This window comes from Panthera pardus, unplaced genomic scaffold (genome assembly GCF_024362965.1).
Source record: "Panthera pardus isolate Hobbes unplaced genomic scaffold, ASM2436296v1 HiC_scaffold_21, whole genome shotgun sequence".
Lineage (NCBI taxonomy): Eukaryota > Metazoa > Chordata > Mammalia > Carnivora > Felidae > Panthera > Panthera pardus.
The window spans coordinates 70,225,317-70,233,322 of record NW_026526777.1 but is presented as its reverse complement, the minus strand read 5'-3'; the positions used below and the strand labels follow the sequence as shown (position 1 = coordinate 70,233,322).

General features: G+C 40.9%; 1 protein-coding gene across 10 annotated transcripts in view; it reads left to right on the top strand.

Annotated features, from left to right (window-relative positions):
- LOC109261232 (ankyrin repeat domain-containing protein 26-like) overlaps positions 1 to 8,006 on the top strand; it is a 101,909-nt gene that overhangs the window by 65,003 nt on the left and 28,900 nt on the right. The window lies entirely within an intron of this gene.

The window sequence follows — 8,006 nt, the reverse complement described above, 5'->3', positions numbered from 1 at the left end:
TTTCACAATCCTTTGTCTGTGGCCTTGAACCATTTTAGTGGGATGTGAGTTTATCCCACTTGGTGTTCATTGAACTTCTTGAATATTTTGATTAATGTTTTCATCAAATTCAGTGCGATTTTTGCTCTTATTACTTTGCATATTCTCCCTGTCCTTTCTCTCTTTTATGTCTTTCTGGGACTCCCTCTCTCAGTTAGTGTGTTAGTATGCTTGATAGTATTACACAGGTCTTTGGGGCTCTGTTCATCCACCCCCCATTTTTATTTTTCTTAACTTGCTGTCAATCAGACTGGATCTCAATTTTCCTACCTTCAAATTTGCTGGTTCTGTCTTCCTCTTGCTCAAATCTGCTGTTCAGCTCTGGTGCACATTTAACTGTATCCCATCCCAAATTATGTATCAGAGCTCTAACCCCCAGTACTTGTGAAAGTTGAAGTAAGGTCTTTCCAGATATCATCAACCCCGGATTGGGGCTGGCCCTAATGCAGAGGCTGTTGTCCTTACCAGAGCAGGGAGGTTTGGACACACAGACAGAGGGGCAAAGGCCATGTCAGGTGCTGGCTGAGGCAGAGATAGAAGAACTGCAGATATAAGCCAAGGAAAGCCATGGGTTTCCAGAAAAATCCCGAAAGCAAGATACTGGTGAAGAGGGATAATTCCCCACCTCTTTCCCAGCCTACAGCTTGAGTTCAGACTTCTAGCTTTTCACACAGCAGCATATCACAGGAAATTTGTGTTGTTTAAAGCCACGTAGTGTGTATAGTAATTTGCCACAGAAGCCCCAGAAAATCAATTCAAGCCTCTCTGGTGACATTTTATTCTTTTCAACTCCAGAAGTTCTATTTGGTTCTCTTTTATAATTTATATCTTTTTATTGTTACTCTCCACTTGGAGAGGCACAATTCTTGTACTATAATTTAGCTCTTTAACTATGAGCTCTGTGAAGTCCTTGAATGTCTTTAAAATAGCTGATACAGAGAAAGACAGATACCATATGTTTTCACTCTTATGTGGATCCTGAGAAACTTAACAGAACTTCCATGGGGGAGGGGAATAAAAAAAAGGAAAAAAAAAGAGATTAGAGAGGGAGAGAGCCAAAGCATGAGACTCTTAAAAACTGAGAACAGGGGCGCCTGGGTGGCGCAGTCGGTTAAGCGTCCGACTTCAGCCAGGTCACGATCTCGCGGTCCGTGAGTTCGAGCCCCGCGTCAGGCTCTGGGCTGATGGCTCGGAGCCTGGAGCCTGTTTCCGATTCTGTGTCTCCCTCTCTCTCTGCCCCTCCCCCGTTCATGCTCTGTCTCTCTCTGTCCCAAAAATAAATAAAAAATGTTGGAAAAAAAAAAAAAAAAAACTGAGAACAAACTGAGGGTTGATAGGGGGTGGGAGGGAGGGGAGGGTGGGTGATGGGTATTGAGGAGGATACATTTTGGGATGAGCACTGGGTATTGTATGGAAACCAATTTGACAATAAATTTAATATTTAAAAAAGATCTACTCTCTTAGCACCAAAATAAATAAATAAAATAAAATAAAATAAAATAAAATAAAATAAAATATAACTGATACAAAGTATTTGTCCAATGTCTGGACTTCTCTCAGGGACAGCTCTGTTGGTTGCTTTTTTATTTTCTTGTGTATCAGCCTGGTAAGACTCTCTGGGAAGACTCACTGAACTCAGCATACAGTCATGCTGATTGCTATGGTTTATTACAGTAGAAGCACGCCCAGCAAAAGAAGCAAATGGAAAAGACACATGAGAGGAGGCCCAAAGAACACCAGGCACAGGGTTTTAAGAATCCTGTTGCGATGGGGGCGCCTGGGTGACTCAGTTGGTTTTGTGCCCAACTTCAGCTCAGGTCATGATCTCACGGTCGGTGAGTTTGAGCCCCGCATCAACTCTGTGTGGACAGTTCAGATCCTGGAGTCTGCTTTGGATTCTGTGTCTCACTCTCTCTCTGCCCCTCCCCAACTTGTGCGCTCTCTCTCTCTCTCTCTCTCGGTCTCAAAAATAAATAAACATTAAATAATTTAAGATATCCTGTTGCAATGGAGTCTCATGGATACACCTCATTCCTCCAGCAACGACTCGAGACAATATGTGTGAAACATTGTCTTCCAGGGAAGTTCATTAGTGACTGTGTGCCCAAAGGTTTTTAGTGGAGACCAGTCATTTAGCACATAACTGAAGGCCACAATTCCAGAAAGTAAGAGATTCTTAGTGTAAACCACAGTGTTCATACAGTTGAGGCAGACCAAGCCACTCTTACCAGAGAATGGTGGGGACCCTCCTGGTTCCAAGTTCCCAGACGTCAGCCAGTGGCCAATCGAGCAAGCAGACCTTTCTAAGGAAAGCAGTCTCAAACCTGTTGTGTAACTCTTTCCTGTATAGAGCCAGACTTAGTAATTTCCTTGTAGGTCTCTTATAATTACTATTATTTGGGGTGCAGGGGTGTATAAATTAAACATTTTAAATAATATGGCAACTCTGGGAATCGGATCTCACCCCTCCCTATGGTTGATTGTGTTAGCTTTTTTTTTTTTTAATTTTGTCATTGCTGTTTTCTTGTGAGTGACCTTTCTGAACTCATTCTCTGAAGAAGTCTGTATTCTTTGTCATGTAGGATCGTGGTAGTACCTGCTTGGCTACTTGGTGGTGCAGCCATTGACTGGATCGAGATTGCATTAGCAGCCCAGAACTGAGAAGTCACTCAGTCCTTGCTGAGGGGCTGTGTGGGCATGTGGAACCGTGTCTTCAACACTCAGCTGGCAGCAGAGAACTCTGCCATAACCTTCACTTGCTGAAGAACAACATCAAGGTCAGCCAGCGGTGACAACATGGGGGCTTGTGGAATCTTTCCTGAGCATGTGCACAGCCCTACATTTGCACGTGGTCTAGATTCCTAGGACTAAGAGCTTTTCAGAACTCCTACAGAAATTTCATTTCTAAGCTCCTTTTTTAAGGCTTTTTGTTGGCCTGTTATTTGCTCCAAGTATTATCCATTACATTAAGCAAGTGCAAGTTAAGCAATTGCCTGTATTTTTGTTTTGTTGTGTTTTGACAATGATTCCAGGGGAAAAAAGGGCTTTTTGTCCTGGGCAAGCTCCGAGTCCAATTAAATGCAGACAGTTGAATAAGTAGGGTCTGATAGAGACCTACCAGATAGGTCCAGTAGTGATTATTTCCTAGGAAAGAGGTTTTGAGGAGGCTTAAGCCCCTCTTTGCTCTGTCTGGTGGCTGGCTGCACAGTGCTGACTCTCACTGTGAATGTGGGCTCTTCATTTTCTGGATCGTGTGGAACCACAGAGCAGGGCATGGGGCAAGGCAGGTGAGAACAGCACGAAACTCATGGTTCTGACTGAGATTTAGCTGCTGTTTTCCTGGAACGAGCATCCCCTCCATTGCTGCAAATCCTCGTTCATTTCCAGAGTTCTGCAAATGTTGATGGTGGCAATTTGGGACAGATTCCTCATTGCTTTTTTGGAGGGCAGAATTTTGTGGATCTGTCGTCTCCCATCTCTCCGCTGAACTCATTCACCAAATCATATTCTTTTGAGTATCCTCAGGCCACATGCGTGACAGATTGTCCTCGGGTTTTTGTAATATACACAGTTCAATATAAACTGCATCTCAGATGAAAACTCACCTTGAAGCTGTGTGCATACTGTTAGGTCAAATACGTGCATTAATTGCACTTAAAAACAGAGGCTAGTCTCACTTTAAAAGGAACTTTTTTTAAAATATGAAATTTATTGTCAAATTGGATTCCATACAACACCCAGTGCTCATACTAAAAGGTGCCTTCCCCAATACCCATCACCCACCCTCCCCTCCCTCCCACCCCCCATCACCCCTCAGTTTGTTCTCAGTTTTTAAGAGTCTCTTATGCTTTGGCTCTCTCCCACTCTCACCTCTTTTTTTTTTCCTTCCCTTCCCCCATGGGTTTCTGTTAAGTTTCTCAGGATCCACATAAGAGTGAAAACATATGGTATCTCTTTCTCTGTATGGCTTATGTCATTTAGCATCACACTCTCCAGTTCCATCCACGTTGCTACAAAGGGCCATATTTCATTCTTTCTCATTGCCAAGTAGTATTCCATTGTGTATATAAACCACAATTTCTTTATCCATTCATCAGTTGATGGACATTTAGGCTTTTTCCACAATTTGGCTATTGTTGAGAGTGCTGCTATAAACATTGGGGTACAAGTGCCCCTGTGAATCAGCACTCCTGTATCCCTTGGGTAAATTCCTAGCAGTGCTATTGCTGGGTCATAGGGTAGGTCTATTTTTAACTTTTTGAGAAACCTCCACTCTGTTTTCCAGAGTGGCTGCACCAATTTGCATTCCCACCAACAGTGCAAGAGGGTTCCCGTTTCTCCACATCCTCTCCGGCATCTATAGTCTCCTGATTTGTTCATTTTGGCATCTCAGGAGTGAAGTGATATCTGAGTGTGGTTTTGGTTTGTATTTCCCTGATAAGGAGCGACGTTGAACATCTTTTCATGTGCCTGTTGGCCATCTGGATGTCTTCTTTAGAGAAGTGTCTATTCATGTTTTCTGCCCGTTTCTTCACTGGGTTATTTGATTTTTGGGTGTGGAGTTTGGTGAGCTCTTTATAGATTTTGGATACTAGCCCTTTGTCTGATATATCATTTGCAAAAATCATTTCCCATTCTGTTGGTTGCCTTTTAGTTTTGTTGATTGTTTCCTTTGCAGTGCAGAAGCTTTTTATCTTCATGATGTCCCAATAGTTCATTTTTGCTTTTAATTCCCTTGCCTTTGGAGATGTGTCAAGGAAGAAATTGCTGCAGCTGAGAGTTCAGAGCGGTTTTTTCCTGCTTTCTCCTCTAGGGTTTTGATGGTTTCCTGTCTCACATTCAGGTCCTTTATCCATTTTGAGTTTATTTTTGTGAATGGTGTAAGAAAGTGGTCTAGTTTCATTCTTCTGCATGTTGCTGTCCAGTTCTCCCAGCACCATTTGTTAAAGAGACTGTCTTTTTTCCACTGGATGTTCTTTCCTGCTTTGTCAAAGATTAGTTGGCCATACATTTGTGGGTCCAATTCTGGAGTCTCTATTCTATTCCATTGGTCTGTGTGTCTGCTTTCGTGCCAATACCATGCTGTCTTGATGATTACAGCTTTGTAGTAGAGGCTAAAGTCTGGGATTGTGATGCCTCCTGCTTTGGTCTTCTTCTTCAAAATTACTTTGGCTATTCGGGGCCTTTTGTGGTTCCAGATGAATTTTAGGATTGCTTGTTCTAGCTTCGAGAAGAATGCTGGTGCAATTTTGATTGGGATTGCATTGAATGTGTAGATAGTTTTGGGAAGTATTGACATTTTAACAATATTTATTCTTCCAACCCATGAGCACGGAACGTTTTTCCATTTCTTTATATCGTCTTCAATTTCCTTCATAAGCTTTGTATAGTTTTCAGCATACAGATCTTATACATCTTTGGTTAGACTTATTCCTAGGTATTTTATGCTTCTTGGTGCAATTGTGAATGGGATCAGTTTCTTTATTTGTGTTTCTGTTCCTTCATTATTAGTGTATAAGAATGCAACTGATTTCTGTACATTGCTTTTGTATCCTGCAACTTTGCTGAATTCATGTATCAGTTCTAGCAGACTTTTGGTGGAGTCTGTTGGGTTTTCCATGTAGAATATCATGTCATATGCAAAAAATGAAAGCTTGACTTCATCTTTGCCAATTTTGATGCCTTTGATTTCCTTTTGTTGTCTGATTGCTGATGCTAGCACTTCCAACACTATGTTAAACAACAGCGGTGAGAGTGGACATCCCTGTCGTGTTCCTGATCTCAGGGGGAAAGCTCTCAGTTTTTCCCCATTGAAGATGATGTTAGCTGTGGGCTTTTCATAAATGGCTTTTATGATGTTTAAGTATGTTCCTTCTATCCCGACTTTCTCCAGGGTTTTTATTAAGAAGTGTTGCTGAATTTTGTCAAATGCTTTTTCTGCATCGATTGACAGGACCATATGGTTCGTATCTTTTCTTTTATTAATGTGATGTATCACGTTGATTGATTTGTGAATGTTGAACCAGCCCTGCATCCCAGGAATGAATCCCACTTGATCATGGTGAATAATTCTTTTTATATGCTGTTGAATTCGATTTGGTAGTATCTTATTGAGAATTTTTGCATCCATATTCATCAGGGATATTGGCCTGTAGTTCTCTTTTTTTACCGGTCTCTGTCTGGTTTCGGAATCAAAGTAATGCTGGCTCCATAGAATGAGTCTGGAAGTCTTCCTTCCCTTTCTATTTTTTGGAATAGCCTGAGAAGGATAGGTATTATCTCTGCTTTAAATGTCTGGTAGAATTCCCCAGGGAAGCCATCTGGTCCTGGACTCTTATTTGTTGGGAGATTTTTGGTAACTGATCCAATTTCTTCGCTGGTTATGGGTCTGTTCAAGCTTTCTATTTCCTCCTGTTTGAGTTTTGGAAGTATGTGGGTGTTTAGGAATTTGTCCATTTCTTCCAGGTTGTCCAATTTGTTGGCATATAATTGTTCATAGTATTCCCTGATAATTGCTTGTATTTCTGAGGGATTGGTTGTAATAATTCCATTTTCATTCATGATTTTATCTATTTGGGTCATCTCCCTTTTCTTTTTGAGAAGCCTGGCTAGAGGTTTATCAATTTTGTTTATTTTTTCAAAAAACCAACTCTTGGTTTCATTGATTTGCTCTACAGTTTTTTTAGATTCTATATTGTTTATTTCTGCTCTGATCTTTATTATTTCTCTTCTGCTGCTGGGTTTGGGGTGTCTTTGCTGCTCTGCTTCTATTTCCTTTAGGTGTGCTGTTAGATTTTGTATTGGGGATTTTTCTTGTTTCTTGAGATAGGCCTGGATTGCAATGTATTTTCCTCCCAGGACTGCCTTCCCTGCATCCCAAAGCATTTGGATTGTTGTATTTTCATTTTTGTTTGTTTCTATATATTTTTAAATTTCTTCTCTAATTGCCTGGTTGACCCATTCATTCTTTAGTAGGGTGTTCTTTAACCTCCATGCTTTTGGAGGTTTTCCAGACTTTTTCCTGTGGTTGATTTCAAGCTTCATAGCATTGTGGTCTGAAAGTTTGCATGGTATGATCTCAATTCTTGTATACTTATGGAGGTCTGTTTTGTGACCCAGTGTGTGATCTATATTGGAGAATGTTCCATGTGCACTCAAGAAGAAAGTATATTCTGTTGCTTTGGGATGCAGAGTTCTAAATATATCTGTCAAGTCCATCGGATCCAATGTATCATTCCGGGCCCTTGTTTCTTTATTGACCATGTGTCTAGATGATCTGTCCATTGTTGTAAGTGGGGTATTAAAGTCCCCTGCAATTACCACATTCTTGTCAATAAGGTTGCTTATGTTTGTGAGTAATTGTTTTATATATTTGGGGGCTCCCATATTCGGCGCATAGACATTTATAATTGTTAGTTCTTCTTGATGGATAGACCCTGTAATTATTGTATAATGCCCTTCTTTATCTCTTGTTACAGCCTTTAATTTAAAGTCTAGTTTGTCTCATATAAGTATGGCTACTCCAGCTTTCTTTTGACTTCCAGTGGCATGATAAATAGTTCTCCATCCCCTCACTTTCAATCTGAAAGTGTCCTCAGGTCTAAAATGAGTCTCTTGTAGACACCAAATAGATGTGTCTTGTTTTTTTTCGCCATGCTGATACCCTATGTCTTTTGGTTGGCGCATTTAGTCCATTTACATTCAGTGTTATTATAGAAAGATACGGGTTTAGAGTCATTGTGATGTCTGTAGGTTTCATGCTTGTAGCGATGTCTCTGGTACTTTGTCTCACAGGATCCCCCTTAGGATCTCTTGTAGGGCTGGTTTAGTGGTGATGAATTCCTTCAGTTTTTGTTTGCTTGGGAAGACGTTTATTTCTCCTTCTATTCTAAATGACAGATTTGCTGGATAGAGGATTCTCGGCTGCATATTTTTTTCTGTTCATCACATTGAAGATTTCCTGCCAT